Raw genomic sequence first — 19,364 nt, forward strand, 5'->3', positions numbered from 1 at the left:
AATAAGGACTGGAGGGAGTATATCTGTGGTTCCCACATAATAGCACTTCAGGAGACGTGGGCAGTCGATTCCTCTCCCTACCAGTTAGATGGCTATAAATGCTTTTTTGTGCCTGCACAAGAAGGCAGATCGGGCAGGGCAAAGGGAGGGTTAGCCTTGTATGTTGACCTTGATTTAAAAGGTACATGGTCACAACCTCCCTGGGCATCACATACTTTACAGGCAGTGGAATTCCAAGGACAAGGGTTGAGGTTGTTGATATTAAACTTCTACAACTCAGGGCCTGTAGATGGGAATTATCCAGTTATACAGGAACTAGAGAGCAGATTAAATGATGAAACCGAGCAAAGGAAAGGGGGTGCGGAACCAATTATCCTGGTCCTGGGCGACTTTAATTGTCACCTTTGCCCTAAAACTCCTCCCCGTTAGCCCCGACTGGTCATCTTGCCCAATAGAAAGTGGACCACATTTTGAGCATAACAAGGAGGGAAAATTGCTAATGAAGTTGTTAGACAATTATGCCCTCACGCATACAATAGACCTGCTGGCCCCGAGAAAAGATGCCACTCTTATACCAACATTCAAGGGCAGAGGCTGCTCATCTATTATAGATTTTATGATAATATCCACTTTTGTAAAAGATCAGGTTAAAGAGGTGAGAACAGACTGGAGTCCCTTCAGCGACCATAATCCCCTAATTCTTGAAATTCTATATAATGGTCTCTCAATAAGGAGCGATCTGACAGACATTGAGGTGCGCCCAACGGACCAGGGGAGGCGATTAAGATGGTAAAAAATCAACGCTCAGGAATTCTATAGAACCCTGATAGAAAAAGGGAAAAAACAAATACATAGCTGTTTAGAACTTACAGTAGAGGGTAAAGAGGTTGTCTCAGCGTTCGAGTCCTTAACAAATGTGGTTGATGGACTACTGAAAATCAAATGTCCCATAAAAGAAATAATACAACCACGATGGTTTGACACTAACTGCTCCCGGGCACTGAGAGAGCTAAAACTCTGCCTCAAGACTATCCCGAGGGACAAGCAGAAAGTAGCCCTCTGTAGGCGTATTTACGAAACTCAGCTCAAACAGAGAAAGATCACGCTGCAAAAGGAAGCCTGGGCTTACCTGAGGGAAGCAGGGGAAAACAGGGACTATACTGAATTTTGGAAAATCATCAATAGGCCCTGTTTTCAAGATAGCAGTACCCCGATGATTAGTACTAACATACTCCCGGAGCAGTGGGTGACTCATTTTAAGAGCCTTTATAACCACCACTGCGACATAGTTGTGGTAGAGGTTTGGGATGGGGCTCGGTCTACGGAATTAGAATTTTCATTACAAGAAATCACTGCGGCCATTCAAGGTCTGACTCAAAATAAGGCACCAGGGCCCGATGGCACGCCACCAGATCTTTACCTAAGTAACATTGAACTCTGGGCGCCCATTATGACTAGGGTGTTAAATGCAGCGATAAAATCTGAGCTCCCGCGATCTTGGTCTACAGCATTGATTGTCCCTATCTTTAAGAAGGATAGTAGGGACAACCCTCAATGCTATAGACCAATATCGCTAATAGACGTATCAGCCAAACTACTGGGTAGGGCGGTTTTAAACCGCCTCACCACTTGGACAGAAGAGCACCACACCCTAGTAGATACTCAATATGGATTCAGATCAGGTAAATCAACCAGCGATCAATGTCTCAACCCTTACCTATTAGTTGCTAAATATACAAAAGCTAGCAACGGAACGGTTTACATGGGATTTATGGACCTGGCTGCGGCCTTTGATAATGTAAATAGAAACAAACTCTGGGCCTTGATGTGTAATTTGGGAATTGACCCTGATCTTATAAACATTTTAAAAGAATTACACTGGAACACCACTGCTAAGGTCCGCTATAGCGCGGGAGGGGGAGTACTGATCCCTTCCCGTGCACTAGCGGAGTGAGGCAGGGGTGTATCCTGGCTCCCTTTTTATTCTCAATGTACACAAATGACCTAGAAAGAACATTGGTTAATCTGGAGACTGACTGCCCCAAAGCAGGATCGCGTCATATACCAGTACTGCTGTACGCGGATGACGCGGTCCTGCTTGCACGAACAGCACTGAGTTTGCAAAATCTTGTGGATGGATTTGTGAAGTTCATGGACAACTTAGATCTTTCCGTGAACCTGAGCAAATCCTTCGTAATGGTGCCGGGAAAAAACCCCCCAAAGAAATATGTATTTAAAATAGGGGCCCACGTTTTAGAAACCGTTACCACCTTCTCATATTTGGGTCTGCTATTTGATGGGGAGATCAAGTTTGATTCCTTAATTGAGGAAAGGTGTAGAAAATTGGTTTCAGCAAACGGTGCTATATTAAACTTTGCCCGTAGGCTGGGTCGCTGGTCACCAGAGCAAATAATGACTTTATACAGAGCGGTAAGTACCGCCAAGGCCACGTACGGGCAGAGGTCTGGGGTTTTAGGGATGTAAGACACTTACAAGTAGAGGAAGATAAATTCCTACGCAGGATTCTGAAGACACCGCAGAGTATCCCAGCAGCAATTGCACACACTGAACTTGGGATCCCATATATCACCGACCAGATAAAGGTGAGACCCATCCTGACTTGGCTCAGAATCTGGGTAAACCCGGAAGCGGAGCTAGCAGGATAATAGTCAAAGACTGTTTACAAAAAGATAAGTGCCTGCAAATCCCATGGATAAATTATGTCAAAGACACACTAGGGAGTATAGATCACCAGATACTGTTCAGGGATCCGACCTCGATTGACACCTCTGGTAAATATCGGATCAAAAAATTGTTATTAGCAAAATATGAACTGGGCAGACAAAATCCTGATTTACTAAAAACATCTGTAGTTGCACACCGCTTAGCAAGTAACGGGGAGGGTATGAAACCCTATTTATTTTTAATGTATAATCAGCACGATAGATTTTTAATGTGTCGTTTTAGGCTCAATCTGTTACCTAATATCTTAGCTTATCCGTCTGGTTTTACTGTAACAATTGAGCAGAAGGGTGCCTGCGGCTGCGACAATAGGTCTCCGCAGGACACCCTTCATTTTGTACTTCTATGTTCCTTTTATCAAACCCCTCGTCGTAGATTTCTTGTAGATATTTTAAAAGAGTTGAAATTTCACCATGCTAAAACTGCATTACTTTTTCTGCAAAGAGCATCTGATATCCGCACCCTATGCTTTATTAAGAGTTTTTTAAAAGTTGCAGTAAATTTAAGAAACACTGAGAGGTTGAACTATGATGTACATAATATCATATGTTTTAACTGTATACATTTTGTTTTTAATATTTCATGGTTCAGAAATGTAATTGATGACTTTGTACAATGAATTTTTATGATGGTTTTTAATTCATCGAAATAAAGTTTACTGAAGTCACTTTAACTCTTCTCAAAATATAATCTTGAGTGAATCTGTAACTTGTATATTTGTAACTCTAAGCACTAGTATCTGTAGTAGACATATGTACCTACTACCATTCTTATGTGAGTTTAGAATTAATTTGTTTCGTATATATTATGTTATTCATGTTCTCCGAAGTCCTTATGTAATGTAACTGGTTCTATTGTAAAGCGCTCTGACACCTTCAGATAAAGTCCCCGCTATATAAAAAGGCATAAATAAATCGAGATGGAGAAACAATTCAATACAGACTCTGGTAAGGACTAGAGTAATGCATGATTCATCCTGGATAGAATAATTTGCTGTATGGACGTCACTGGTGCCCGCCCACTTATGACGACATACCGTGCGACAGACCAAACCCTGTACTAAGAGCACGTGTGCTCAAAACAGCTCCACAGCCAATAAACAATTTGCAAGCGTTTTCTCAACCAATCCTATGACACTGTAGTCACAGATGCCCTACAACCAATAAACAGCTGACAGGACCTCACTAGCTAATCCGAGGCCGTCACACTTTCCCACCGCTAACATAAGCATGCTGCTGCCTACCTGATTGGTTGTGACATCTTACTGGGTGGGATACAAACCTGTAATTATACGGGACAAAAGATGTCCGTTAAAGAGTAACAACGTATTTCGTTTAACAAATAAAATACAGTCCCGGGATGTTTTGGACAGGTGGTAATTCTGTCTACAGAGGGAAGAGGGGCGTAGTGTGGGAATAGGGTGGAACATTTCTTCGATGTTGTTGGGCCTCGAAAAAGAGGCGTGGCATGGGTGGTGCTGTCGGGAGGGGGATGGGCATTAGGGATTGTCGGTCTGGAGCGAGAGCGGTTGATGTGGGTATTTGGGTGTGGGAGTATAGCAGTTAATCTCCTCCTATGCTGTTCTGCGGAAGCGGAGATGGCAAAGTCCTATCTTAACCCCCGGTTACCGTGAGGTGAGTATCTGGGCGGTGGGTGGGTTCAGACTTGCTGTCTCTAAGCTTCCGGTGCTTTATCTTAATGATCAAACAGTTCATCTTTGCTCGTGGCGATTTATACCTGTTACTATTACTTACTTTAATCCTACCCAATGTAAATAACTCGAAGGACTGGAGGTAGGGTCTGTCTTGACAAATTTTAACGCATAACTTAGAAACCACTGCAGCGGCGAGCAAGAATCAATGAGTGCCCAGGGTGGTGAAACCTAGTACGATTTAAAAGATTAAACGAGTAGAAGGGGGCATATCCTTTAACCAGTCGGGTTCTTGAGTAACATACTGCTTGCCGTCGAGCGTTTCAGTTCGGTAGTGTTAATACGCGCTATTTAAATGCAATTACACGACTCATTATTATAATGTACTCCTGGAAATACTGGTCAGTAACGCTAAAGTCTAAACCGGTGGGCTTCGAATTATACATGGAGGTTCCTTTAGCACCAAAACATTGTCCTCCGCCCAAGGAAGGTCATTTGAAAATTACATAACCATACCTTTCCGCCTCTTAACAGTAACACCAGAGGAAAATAAGAAGTAGAGTTTTTAAGCCAGTTGCAGATCTAAAGGTATTAAGTACAAAAAATGCAGTATGTTCCGGTTTAGGAAGGTGAACGAAAATGCTACATTTTAAATGACACATTTTGATGAAATTAACCAGAACTGAATTTGAAGCTGAAAATACTTTATTCAAACACCAGTTAGCAGTACAACTGTCGAGTAGCTGACGGGAGATTCTTAAACATTCTACTGTAGCAACCAAGTGGTAGGTAGGTAGGTAGGTGGACACTACCCAATAGTTTGTAGTAAACCGTATCTGACCAAATTGTTAAGGGCTGAACCAGTAGATTGGATGACTATATGTCCAGGGTGTGCCGAAACATCAACCCTAGACATTCCAACATCCCTTCACTTTTCAATACTTTGTCCTAGTGTTGAGATAATCTGGGGGAGCATGGGTACCATAATGAAAATGTTGTTCGTACTTCTGTTATACTTCTTGCTTGTTGTTCCCAGTGGGGCTATTTTTGTTTTCTGACATCAAAAACGAGACCACCTGTCTGCAAGCATTGTCTCAGGATGCATCACGGGCTCATTAGACTTCAGTTTACCATGGTGCACAGTCCTAACTTGGCCTTCACTAAGCCAGTCATTACTAGATGTGTTTGCAAAAATATAATTTAGAATGGATCCCTGTTAGACTTGGCTTTTTCAGCACGTTTACCCCCCCCCCCCCAATACTTTTTGGTCTCCTGTTTTTAGGTTGAGCCTGGGCAGCGCATGTGCTGCTCTGCGAGACATGCTGTGTTCAGGTATGGACTTGAAGCTCCGCTCATTTCCCGCCTGTCTTTTCAATTGGTTGTAACCTCCCATGAGGACTGGACTTTTTACTTGTGTTGTTTGTTACACGGTCTGCTTTATCTAGTTTGTGAGCACTATTTTCTTAAATGATTTCCCTGTATTCCACCCACAACGTGCTTTTCCTAGAATGCAGCACGCCTCCTGCTTTTATATTTTTATAAGTAATGTGGCCGGGCCACTATAGCGGTCACGCTTATTTATTTAATTTGCAAACACGGTCCGCTTTAACTTAAACGGCTGTGCAACAAAACCTTTTTTTATTTTTGGGTGAAAGCACCCCATGTTGTGCTTTCACTTTAATGGTGGGTGCGCCCCTTTCTTTAGGCGGTGTTATCGGTATTCAGGTTACAGCGAGCCCAGTCTAAAGAAAGAGGCGCGGCCGCCAATAAAGTGAAACCACAGCATGGGGCGCTCCTACAAAAAAAAATTGTTTGTGAACTTCACAAACAAATTTTGTGTTGTTGTAAAAGCGCCCCATGCTGTAATTTCACTTTAATGGCGGCCGCGCCATTTCTTGAGAGGCGGCTCGCTGTATCCTGAATCTAAAGTAAGGGGCGTGGCCACCATTAAAGTGGTCTTGCGTTTACGAGAGTTTGAGCTATTGGTATTAGAAATAACAAGGCCTATTATTTGTGGTGTTTTCAAAACACATAAATAAAAGGCATTGTCGTTTACAATGCCAGTAGCTTAAACTCTAGCAAACGTGAGACTTATTGCATTGCAAATGCTTGTTGACCTTGTTTTGTTGGTTTTAGGAGTCTGGGCACTTTGCCACTGCTATTCAGTGCTAAATTTCATATGCTCTCTATGTAAATTGCGTATATGGATTGGTGTTTCCATGATTGGTTTATTTGATTTACTACTAAGTTTCTATTACAGTGCACTGTGTGCGCCCAGGGCCCGTAAATCAAATGCTGCTAGTGGGACTGCAAAACACAAAATGATGGACGAAATGTTGCACAATGGCAAAACATTCACCCCCAGTCACAGATCTGGGTTTAATCCATCGTTATTTTGCTCCGCAAGCCACCCCAGTTCAGACATGGCCATATGCAAATCAGTCTTGATCCTGTGCCTCATGGGAAGAGTCCAGCCCGAACTGCCAAGCCATGTATTTCCTGGACCGGAAGTTACAAAGTTAGTGTTTTAGGAAACTTCCGATGGAACTACAAGGATAAAACTTTAGGCACTAGAGGTGTATACCAGTGTGGGAACACCGGCGTTGCTGAGTTACCTCACCCACAGGAAGCGGGTGCACAGGTGCGAAGTAGTGTCGGGTTTCGTCATGCAGGTCGATGGTGCTTGGAGCTGAAGATGCTGCAGGCGGGTCGTCGAGGAGAGTTCCGGTGGATCTGAAGAGGTGAAGACCTGAAAGCAGAGGGGACAATGTTCAAAGTCACTAGCCAGTGACTACCGTGGAACCAGGCGATGTCGGGTGCAAACAGGTGAAGAGGTGCAGCTTGTCTCCGCAGCCACGTGGACACGAAGAGGTCAAGGACGTCCAGGAGTCGATCACGAGCTGTCCCACGAAGGCTCTAGCTGATGGCGGTGTCGGCAACTTGATTGGAGCAAACAGGCCTTGGCTAATGCAAGCCACGCAGGAAGTGGAAAAAGCTTAACACTCGGACCAGCAAGGTCAGAGCGAGTGCCCCTTTTCAGGGGAGCAAGGGCCTGTCTGGAGCAACCAGACCAGCGTTGCAAATCGTAGTTTTCGTCGCCAAGATGGCCACTAGCCGCGTGGCAAGTGACCGGGATGGCGCGTCGAGTGGCAAAGTGCAAATGGGCCCCACGCAGATCGTGGAGATGCTGGGGGGCGGATCTTCGGAGCAAATGCAGCTCGGTGTCGGGGCTTCTCAAACCCCAAAGCACAGCGTCTCGGGTGCTGCGCAGTCAGCTTCTCGGGGGTCTTCCAAGATGTCTGGTCCCACGTATCTCGGTGCCTCCACGGGTCTCTTCTTTTCAGGGACTGTGGATCGGGCTCTGAGATGTCTGGGAGTCTGGGTCTTGTCAGGCTCTTGGCTCGGGCTCCGGCGGGAGGCGGCGGCAAAGCAGACGTCGAGTTGCTGGTTGGTGCCTGTATTCACAGGGTGGTCACTCCTTGGCCACAAGGGAGATTCTCTTCAGTCTTCTGTGCAGCAGAATGTCGAAGTCCAGTTTTCTTCTTATTTCAAGTCGAGTTCAGGATGATCTGAAGTCTTGGGACACAGCTCCTACTCTTATTCGAATTCTAGGGGCCGGATTACCTGCTAGGTCCCTCCTCTGGGTGGGACCAGGAAGGGGGGTGGTTTCCTTTGTCCAGCTTCGTGCCAAGACTGGGGCTGGAGAGCCCCAGCACCGGTTTGAACTGGCATATGCACAGGGACACCTTGTGTGCCCCAGGCATGTCTGATTCTATTCAGCCCTGTCCTACCCAATACACAAAATCCTGTCTGGGGTGGTGCTAGCACCTCCCAAGGCAGGAAACCCTTTGTCCAAGCTGCCCTTGCTGGAAGGACTCCCAGCAGCAGGAGGTCAGACTTGTCTGTGGTGGCAGCATCCATTTTGTGATGCTGAGGCTCTGTTTAACTTTAACCGGGGTTCAGGTTAGGTACATGTCGTATCCCTCTAGAAGGGTGGAATGCTACCCCCGTCGCCTGAACTGGCGAGGGGGTAGTATTCCAAATCGTATGACACCTTACTCGACATGTTTTGATAAAGCCAAACCAAAGATAGCATTTAACCGCGAGGTTCATAATGCACTTAAGAGTATATGGTATGGCAGTATCATGAAACCGCTAAAGGACTTGGTTCCGAAAGCTGCAGACAGGCTCAGCTCATGCCAGAGCACCATCTCACATATTTCCATGCACTCTGCCTCCAGGATTGATGAGGCCTTCCATAGGAGTGGCTGATAGGAACATATGTGTCCATTTTAGGTTAGGCATAGGCATACTACACCTAAGTAAGGGGTGATTACACCGACTTACCCCAGCTGAGTGATCAGCCAGTTGTGTCAAATATGGAGGCCAGGCCAGGGGTGGCACAATACGTGCTGCAGCCCCTGGTAGGCCTTGGAAGCACCTATGCCCTGGGTACCTGGGTACACTGTTACAGGGGCCAATAAGGTGAACCAGTTCCAATTTCGTAATGCACCTAATGTGCATTGGCATTAATTTAGAGAGAGAACAGCAGGCTGTGGGTCTGATTAGCAGGCCCACAGCCACATTAAGTCATAAACCAGTGAAGCAAAAATTTGGGGTGACCATAGGATAGCAGACCCTACTCTCCTACACCTGTCACTGTAGTGTCCGCGCGCAATTTTTACTGCCATATCGACCTGGAAAGTGCAACCACTTGCCAGGCCCAAGCCTTCCCTTTTCTTACATGTAAGGCACCTTCTAGGTAGGCCCAAAGTGCCCCCCTTGGGCAGGGCGCAGTGTATGTGAAAGGTAGGACATGTACTGGTGTGTTTTACATGTCTTGATAGTGAAAGACTGCATTTCGTTTTTCATTATTGCATGGCTATCTGTCTCATAGGCTGACATGGGAGTTGTTTTGTAACTAAATGGAGTTTAGGCCTCCTGAACTCCGGTTTTAAAAAGACATCTTTTAGTAAAGATGATTTTGATATTGTGTGTTTGAAAATAAATCCATGTGCCTCTGCCTGTTGTGTATTCGCTGTATGGGTTTTAGACTGACAGGTGCTGGTTTATGCATTCACAAAAGACAAACACCAAGGGGTGTTGAGGTGTGTCCTGCATTTCCTGAGTGACTCAGAGCCAGGCTTAATAGACCTGCTCCATTTAGACTAGTGGGAGGAGGTGTTGTTTGCACCTGAATGGGCTGTGTCTGTCTTGCACAATGTTGTCTCCACCCCCTGGAATGAGCCTGGCCTGAGCCAGGCAGAACTGGATTATGTATGCCAGTGGAACTTTGTCTGTGCTAACTTCAAAGGGAAATGTGGTATAAATATTGTGTCCGTGACCCTAGAACTTTAGATTACTGCTGGACTAAGGAACCTGCCAGGAGGAGTGCTGCCCCCTTTGCCATTGTTGCTTTGTTGGGTTGGTCTGCAGTGGCTGCTTCTGTCTTGGGCAGGGAAAGGACTGGACTGCCCTTTCTACATTCTAAGTGTCTCCAAAGGCTTGATGTAGAGCTTGCCTCCTGTTGGAAGTCTCAGGGAGATCAAAGACTTCAACATCTTCTGGGTAGCGGCTTCTGGAACTGGAGGTTACAGCTACCACAGAGGAGAGCAGTAACCAGATGCCTCCTCCGTGACCTGAAGGCACCGCAGAGGGCACTGCCGCACTTCGCACCGCAACCCTGGTCTCACCGACGATGCTGTATGATGCCGCCACCGAACCGCTGCTTGTACCGTGACCTTTAGGCTACTCACCTCCTCGCTTCACACCGCCGCCCTAGTATCCATAACGATGCCGTCACCGACGCTGCTGCCTGCACCATGACCTGTGGACACCACTTGTGGAGAACACGGACCAGCGGCCCACTTCGCTCCATAACCCTGGTCTCACTGACGACGCACCAAGCTGACCTGGAGGCCGCTGTCTGCACCGTGATTTGCGGGCACTGCTCGTAAGGTACACGACGTACCACCGCATCCCACCACTCCACTCTGGTCCACTGACACCAGCACCATTGACTCCTGATAGTCAACTGCTGCTGCTTGTACAGCGACCTGTGGGCCCCACACACCGCATTGCCCCATCGCCCTGCAGTCTTGTGTCTACCGATGAGTGCTTCAGCAACTATGCCTCCGCTGTTTGTACCGTGAACTGTCAGCTTCTCAACGAGCACCGCCCTGCTTCGCACCACAGCCCTGGTCTCACCCATGCAGCTGGGCAACCGCCAGAGTCGCTGCCTGCACCATGACCTGAGGGCTCTCCACGTCGCACCGCTCTGCTCCGCTTCACACCGCAGCCCTGACGCCGGCGCTTCTGACTTCAATTTGAAGGAGTTCCACCTGCAACAAGTGGGACTTCAAGGGCCTGACTTCCGGAACCGACGCCACTCCGTAGGTCACCACAAGGTCCAAAGGTACTGTAAGGGGTCTCCCTGACATGTAGCTGGACCGCAACGCCTCGGTCGAACAGAAGTGTTGGATTTGTTGTTCATAACTCCGTGATAGCCTTGGACGGAGCTATCGACTTCAAGGGACTGTATACAAAGTCTATTTTTGATTTATTGGTATTGTGGATTACTATATGGTGGATTTGTATCTTTTTGGTCTTGTTTTACACAGATAAATATTAGATATTTTTCTAAAACTGGTGTGGTATCCTCTTGTAGTGTTTTCACTGTTTTACTGTTTATGTGCAAATGCTTTACACACTGCCTCTGGGATAAGCCTGACTGCCCATGCCAAGCTACCAAGGGGATGAGCAGGGGTTATTTTAGACGTGTATTCCCCTTATCCTGACTAGAGTGGCGGATTCTGCCTGGGTTATGTGCAAACCCTAGCCAACCAGAAAATCAATTTCTAACAATCACCAGATTTGAATTTCCTGTTCTGTGAGTGATTACCACAAAACTGTCCTTTTATATATCAGTATTTAGCTGTTCGGTTTTAAGGTGTATAACAATGTCACTAAAGTTTCATATTATTACAGTCCTTGTGAGCTGTAGTGTGTTTGAATGTGGTCACATTGTTGTCAAATAATCCTCTTCCTGTGTCTTCTCCAACTTTTTTTTGCTTACACAAAAAAAATTGCCAATACTTGTTCATACGTCCAATAAATCTTGTCCAAGTCAGCGTATACATAGATGTTTATTTTACATTCTGTTACTTCTTCAGTCCTCAGGATCGTTTGTTGCTCATTGGGGTCCACCTCTTGACCTAACCACGCCTGCTTGCCGTAATGGCACAGGACGATAGAAGGATCGAGTGAGGGAAGGAAGGGAAAGGGACAGCGTGGAGGGAGATTTGAAACGACAAAAAAAAAAACAATGATCACTTCTCCAATATATCACTTGTTTCCTATGCTGATAGTGAAGGACACTTTATCACCATATACCTGAACTGTTGAGTACTAACTCTCTGTATAACTTCAAATATGGGAATGTTGCCTTCCCTGGTCTAAGCAGGATAGCATGTGATGAAACTGTAAAGGGGAGACAAGAACAACAGTGAGCCCCGAATGCTAACTATGGCCCAATATGTAATACTATTCTGCTTCCCTCTCTTACCTGCCTTCCTGTTCTAGCATGCAGGAAATTTCTTCAGGCCTCGAACTACTCAACAGTCAGATGCAGTGAAAGTAAATCATAAGCCCACAACAAGCAGGAAAAAGTCCCTCAGCATGAGTTAACAGCACTCAACAAAGTACCTGTATTGATGGTCATTGTGGGAAGTTCACAAGAAGAAAAGGAGGGATTCCAAATGATAAAGTGATACCATCCGGTATATATAATTAACCAATACGTTCTCCGCATGAACTCATAACCACGAGTTCGCCAACGGAGGACCAGTAAAGTAAGGCGGCCGAAAATGCCGTCCGGTAATTATCTAGATACCGTCCCCCGCATGAGCACAATGACAATTGGTCGTCAACGGAGGACCGGAATGAATAGGAACACCAAGCAGAAGCAAAGAATCGTCCTCCGCAAGAGCACAACGTCTGCTCACCAACGGAGGGCAACAGGCCCGGTTCTAGCGGGTGGGCCGGGTGGGCCAGGCCCACCCAAATATGAGCCTGGCCCACCCAAGCAGGAGCCTTGGCCCTCGCAGTGAGGGCTTGAGGCAGGCGCGCAACGGCATTGTGTTCAAAGGGCTGTCTGTGTGTCTGTGCGCCCGGTTCAGACAGCTTCCCGAGACAGTTTTTGAGATGATCGCGCACCCGAGTACTTCACAGGGCATTAAAGACCATTTACATATTAACGAGGCGTTATTTATTTTTTCACCCTTTCATCTCTGCACGGCGAAAGGCAACAAATCCTTTCTTTGACATGAGTAACCTTTGCCTCCTGTCCTGCTGCGTTTATATTTCTTTTTCTATGCAGCGCAGGAGAAAAGAAGTTTGTTTATTTCTATTCACCTTTCCTAACCCCTGCAGTGGCTTATCACATCAGGCTGTGACACAAAGTTTGACTACTGGAGTAGGTAAGAGAATGTGTTACTACATTTTTTTTCTTTTTTAAATCTACGCAGGCCCAGCAGGACACATACTTCGTGTGTGCTCCATTTAAACAGTTTTTATCATTATCATGGCTGATGCAGGACAACAATAAGACAATAAAAAATGCCCAGATAATGCTGGTGATTAATGATCCTGCTGGAGAGCAATCATTTTTCTGTTAGTAGTTTTTAAATGCAGATGAACTATATTTTATATGGATAGCTCAGTGGGTTATTGCCTTTGTCACAGAGATCCTTGTGTTACTTGCAGTTCAGAAGTTACAATCCTATCATAGGACGGTGACCAATGAACTGTCACCAAAGAGCTGCATACAAACATGAATGGTATAGTTAGGACTTCGCTTTTTTTGTTTTGTGATATAGTTAGAACTTCCCCAGTCTTTCATTATTCTAATGTTGGTAAAATGAGTATGTTTGGACAGATACACATTTTTATCAGTAAATCTGACCCCCATGGAAAACTCTTTAAATCCTAAGGTTGTGTTTTTCCAGACCAAACCCTCTTAAAATATACTGCCCACCAGTATGGATGACATGTGATTCCTACACCTTGTAATCCTCATTGGCTTTTGTGACATTCCATGTAGACTGATTTACATACTTGTATGATTCATTGTCTCTGTATAATGTGTGCGTGGTGTAAAGTACTGACATACACTACACTGAAATGAGTAGCGCTATACAACAAATGAAATGCATATGAGAGAGGGGCTACGTAAAGATGAGGGGCGCTGCTGGAGGGTGGCAGTGAGGGAATCTGAAGAGGAGGTAGTGGGAGGGGCAATGGAGCGATGAGGGGCACTGTTGGAGGGTGGCAGTGAGGGGATCTGAGGAAGAGGTCATGACTTGGAGGGAGGAGCTAGGGAGAGATGACGGGCACTGATGGAGGGTGGTAGTGAGGGAGTCTGAGGAGGAGGTCATGAGGGGGAGGGGCTCCAGAGAGATGAGGGGCACTGGTGGAGGGTGGCAGTGAGGGAATCCGAGGAAGAAGTCAATAGGGAGGCCATGGAGGGATGAGGAGCACTGTTGGAAGGTGGTAGTAAAGGTATTTATGGAGAAAGAGGTTATTGGCAATGCACCAAAAAAGACTTACGCATCAGCGCTGAAGCCGGCGCTGTCATGGCCTTTCTGTTTTTGTTTATTTAATTAGCAGTCGGGCCATAAGGACTACTGCGGAACATACCTTGAAGTGTGTGCTAATTATATTTACTGCCATATTCAATGTTTTAAGAAGGTGATTTTACTAATGTTTTTACCGGGAATAATGAAAGTGGAGCCTGATGGTACCTGATATGGGGCTGGGGCCCAAGGTCATCTGTGAGATAAGGCGCACTGGAGAGGAGTAATGGATAATCAAGCCTGTAAGGGAGTGCGTTGCGGAGTCCGTGGTCAGGTGCAGGTAGTAATGAAGAGGGATTCTGCCTGAAAGCTTGCACAGAGTATAAGCCCAAGAAATGTTACTTGCCTGATACTTCCACCTCAGAAACCTCCTCTTACCATCAAAGGAACATTACATGGGAAAAACACGTTTTGAGAGTGATAACATTAAATAGAGATTTGGAAAAGAGTGAGTTTTACTGGGCTTTGTACGACTAAGAAGAGATCAAGGAGGGCCCTGAAGCAGGCCTGCCTAGACATATATGCGACAAATTAAGCCCGCAGCGGCCCACCCAAATGCACCCTTGGCCCACCCAAATAAAAATTCCTGGAGCCGGGCCTGGAGGGCAAACAGTTTAGAATTGCTGATCATTTCAACTGAGCACAGCCGCACTACAAAGAATCAGGCCAATTCCAGCAGTATCAAAATCCAGGTAACAAGAACACAAATCCAAATAAAGGCAGCATGTCGAAGAAAGACCCAGCTTGTACTGTCAGCCGGCCAGCAGAATATTCGACACACTTCCTGGTCTGTCATGTGTTTAAATAGGCGTCACATGATCCAACAGAGCGCAAGGCCTTATGGGAGATGTAGTCCTTATCCTGCTGATACCAACCCCTTAACCAGTTGCGCACAAATTGAACTGCAACACATTCAGTGTAAGTCGAAAGGTCCCTTAAAGTGGAGTGAAGGATGCATTTAAGACTAAAGGAGGAGTTTGTTGTCTGTTTTCAAGAAAAATAAGCATTGGCAAAGAAAATTGGTCTCACCCATGCAAGCTTTGGCAATCTATTTTAGCCATGTTGTACAGCAATGTGTCCTTGCAGCATGGCTATAAAGTTAGGAAAAAAGCGCTATGACACAGCCAGGACTGGCCGTGTCCTAATGCTTTTTTTTCTTATTGTTGGTGAGGGACGCAAACAGGATGGAGGGCGAAATGCAACATGGACAATATGAGGGTGGGAGGAAACAAGCAACACAGACAAAGAGGGATGTTAAAAAAATAACGCTATGCTAGCACCCTTGTAAGTCTCGCATAGATAGCACATGCGCTGTTAGTGGGTTACAGCCGCTCATTGCTCACCATTGGTTAGCTGCAGTGTTGCTCCTATTTACTTCTTCTACTTGTCACAGTATGCATGCATCATGCCATCTCTTGAGTGTGTCCCTCTGGAGAAAATACCCAAGAATGTGTGTCCTTCTACTGCTCCTGTTTTTTGGAGCTACTATTTTTTTGTTGTTGTCAAGCATTTCATTCAGGTGTTTGTGTTCTCAGGCCTGTCCTTTACTTCTCACCCCCATCCCACCTCCCTGTTTCATCTCCCACCCAGTCCCTGTTTAATCTCTCCCCATCTGCACCTCTTGTCCTTTTCTTGCACTGAGCATGTGCCCACCTCCCCTGGTAATTGGCACACATTTCAGGCCCAGCATATCTGGTTGGCGTTTTGCCCTTCTCCCAGCAGTGGCTCCCTCACAGGCAGAAACTGGCAGGACTTGGTTTACAGATAATAGCCGATGCATCCCAGAGACATGCAGTCACACCTCAACCTTCTGCTGGCCTTGCATCCTGTGCTTCCTGGCCCCTGGCACCGGAGAATTCTAGCCTGTCTGTGAAAACCAGCAACCCTATAAGCCAAGTTCAGTGCCGCTGTGACTTGTGTGGCAGAATCTGCAAATTAACTTTTCTGTGGTAAACAGAGGCCTCTTGCACACAAAACAATCGGTTTTTTTTTTCATTGCAGCAGGATTTTTAGAAGTATTTTATTAGGGACTCTAAAAGCAAGCCGAACATGTACTTTGCGAATTTTTGTTCACTGTATAGGCAAAGCAGGCCCCAGGCCCAGCTCTTCCTGTGCTGCTGCATCACTCTTGCTCCTGTTTTTCTTTGCCTTCTCCCCTATTTTTAAGTCTCGCCTGGCGTATTGTGTAAGCAATCGCTATGCGAGCGATATAGAGGGCAGCTCCAGGAAAGCATACCAAGGGGCTTTTGAATGCAGATTATCGACAGTGCATGTGCTCCGTGCGCCCGCTCGCCATTTGCTCCCCACCCCTCTCCATCAGACTTGAAAGGAAGCTGCTCGCACACCACCATTCCACCATTTGTCTGAGCCTTGTATGACTTCAACGGCTCCCACCACATCAGACTTCAAAGGTATGCGCTCCCCCGCCACAGCAATGGAGAGCTTGTTTTTTTATCTCTTCCTCGCATCGCTGGCCTACCAGGCAACGCTGGCGTAATTACTTCTGCGGCCATTGAAACACATGGACTTTGATTTATTCTTGTGGTACATGTTCTTCAGACAACCAGCGGAGGGCGGCCAAACACTTCCATTGTAATCCTTCTCACTGGATTATTTTATGGCTTGTTTCTGTTTCCTTCTTTCTTTCACGTTTTGTTATTTATTAGCAGTGTTCATTCTTTCGTTATCTTTCTTTTTTCCTTTTTGTTTCATCTCTAACTTTCTTCCTTCCCTTCTCTCTTTATTGTTCCCCTTTTCTCTATTCCCTACTTTTCTCGTCTCGTCTCCCCTCCCCTCCTTTCCTCTCCTCTTCATTGCTATACAAATGAACTTCATAGGGGCACTGCTGTTTTTCCCGGGGTACCTTTGATGGACGCTAATTTCATTGTTTCTTAACGCCCACCTCTTTCCTCGTTTAACCCCTTCGACGCTCATGACGAGCTGGGCTCGTCATGAGGTAGCCTCCTGGCACGCTCATGACGAGCCCAGCTCGTCACGTAACATGCGAATCCGCAAAATCCAGCGTACGGGCGGAAATCATGCCGCACGCATGCGGTTAAGGCACGCCCTCACCCAAAGTTCTCAATCAAGCTTCTTTGATGGTTCTACCAGCGAAGCCCTCAATTTATTTAATTTTATTTGTAGTTTCATATAGCGCGATCTCAACCCGTATTGGATCCCTTTACATGAGCACCAATTAAGTTACGCAAGGACACATAGATTTTGTACTAGGCACGAGGAGATTACGTGATTTGCCCAAAATCACAGAATTCTGTCATTGAGTCGACGCCGAGGCTCAAACCTAGTTTCCCCACCTCCAAAGTTGGTAGCTCTGTCCACAGCCTGCGTTATTTTAGGCAGTTTTTTGAGAGTGACAAAATCCGATTCCTAGCTGTAAAGAAATGTCTAGAGTAACAATTTAGGACCGTGAACGTGCTCATTTCTGGCTCCATGCTTAGAATCACTAGTTTTGCAGCTATTATTGCCCATAATCTTTTCATAACCTGAGGCTCTGATTACGCTGGATTTTCTTTTCTGTTTGCTCACCAGCCAATAAAAACACGAATAGTAATACCTAGTAGGAATGTGTAGCAAACAACAAAAAACGCGATGCAAAATGTCTACTCACAACACGAGTAACATAAAATGCTTCCGTCTTAGTCTCTTCCTCTTTCTTTGCTGTTCACAGCAGCTGATAAGCCCCATTATCGTTATGTATCATATTTCATCTGTTAATGTGTATTTTCTGATTTTTATTGACATAGCTAACTTTTGCCCATTAAGCTTGCAGGGCTTCTCCCTATCGGTTTAACGCCGGCTCACTCAATTACATCACAGTCTAGTTCGGGTTGTAATGTCCATCTAGGGGTGTTCACCTCAGCATCCCCAGGCTGTTATTAAGTTTTGGTTTGACCCAAAGTCACATGACCACAGTTGTTTAATAAAAGGAGCGGAGCAGTACAATCGATTGTTCTGCACCAGCTACGATCCTTGTTTGGCTTGTATTTGTTTTCTGATTCAAAATGCTTGATAGACCAATGAGTTTCCTCTACACTGCCATGTAGGTAAGCCTTGTTAATAGGAAGGGTTGCACGAAGTGGTTCCACAATCGCCCACCATTTCTGCTGGGTGGTCTAGCCAACTGGCACTTAGCATCCACAGCGGAAGACATGCAATAAGTGCATTCATGACAAGTGTTTACTAATGCCTGCCATTGCTGCTCGGTCTAGACTACTGGCACCAGGCATTTACAGCGAGACACATGCTGTCGGCATGACACACATTAAAAAGATTGTTAAGTGAGCTCACACTTCTAACATGCAGGTACTGTTGATGCTAATCTAGGTTATTAAACAACCAGGCAAGCCCAGGACGTAGTAAGTATGGCAAAGCTGAGTGAATCCTCTAGCTAGCATCACACTTTATCTACTTCATGCCAAATTTTACCTTCCTCTTTACATGCAGTGAGGCTACAGGCTCGCCTCTTCACTGTGGGAACTATGGATCACTAATTAGTGTTTCTTTGAGTGTGTACTGTCTACTATTCATGCAATATGTTTAGTTTGAATGTTTTTGATCACAGGTTATGTCCAGTTAATGTGTTCACATATTCCTCTTTTTACACAGCAATTGGATGCTGATCTTTAGGTGCATGCTCGAAAACCACGATACAGTATATTTTGGATTTCAACACAATAGGCGTTTTGTGACTGCTACACCGCTTTTAGGCACACAGGATTTTACACAGTGACCATTAATATATGTAAGCTAATTCTCACTTTTGTGTTGCAGATTTGGAATAACACAAAGTAGGTGTATGGTTTATATTTGGCATTCAGAGTGCAAGTTTGTGCAGCATTCTGCACGCATTGTAAAGCACAGTTGGGAGTTGTCTTGGTCTCTACCATTCTACCGCCCTCACTCTACCCCTCTACCGCCCTCATCCCCACACTCTACCGCCCTCATCCCCACACTCTACTGCCCTCACTATACGGCCCTCACTCTACCACTCTACCGCCCTCACTCTACCGCCCTCACTCTACCACTCTACCGCCCTCACTCTACCACTCTACCGCCCTCACTCTACCACTCTACCGCCCTCACTCTACCGCCCTCACACTACCACTCTACCGCCCCCACTCTACCGCCCCCACTCTACCGCCCTCACTCTACCACTCTACCGCCCTCACTCTACCACTCTACCGCCCTCACTCTACCACTCTACCGCCCTCACTCTACCACTCTACCGCCCTCACTCTACCACTCTACCGCCCTCACTCTACCACTCTACTGCCTTCACTCTACCACTCTACCGCCCTCACTCACTCTACCGCCCTCAC

At 46.0% G+C, this 19,364-nt stretch overlaps 1 protein-coding gene across 1 annotated transcript in view; it reads left to right on the top strand.

Annotated features, from left to right (window-relative positions):
• Positions 1-4,252: 4,252 nt before the first annotated feature.
• Positions 4,253-19,364, top strand: part of LOC144782050 (ADP-ribosylation factor 6-like) — a 49,972-nt gene continuing 34,860 nt past the window's right edge. Inside the window, exon 1 of the mRNA XM_078661184.1 lies at positions 4,253-4,376. The gene's annotated coding sequence lies outside the window, so the exon portion shown is untranslated. The remainder of the gene's footprint in view (positions 4,377-19,364) is intronic.

The sequence above is a fragment of the Lissotriton helveticus genome, chromosome 9 (genome assembly GCF_964261635.1).
Source record: "Lissotriton helveticus chromosome 9, aLisHel1.1, whole genome shotgun sequence".
NCBI classification, from domain to species: Eukaryota; Metazoa; Chordata; class Amphibia; order Caudata; family Salamandridae; genus Lissotriton; species Lissotriton helveticus.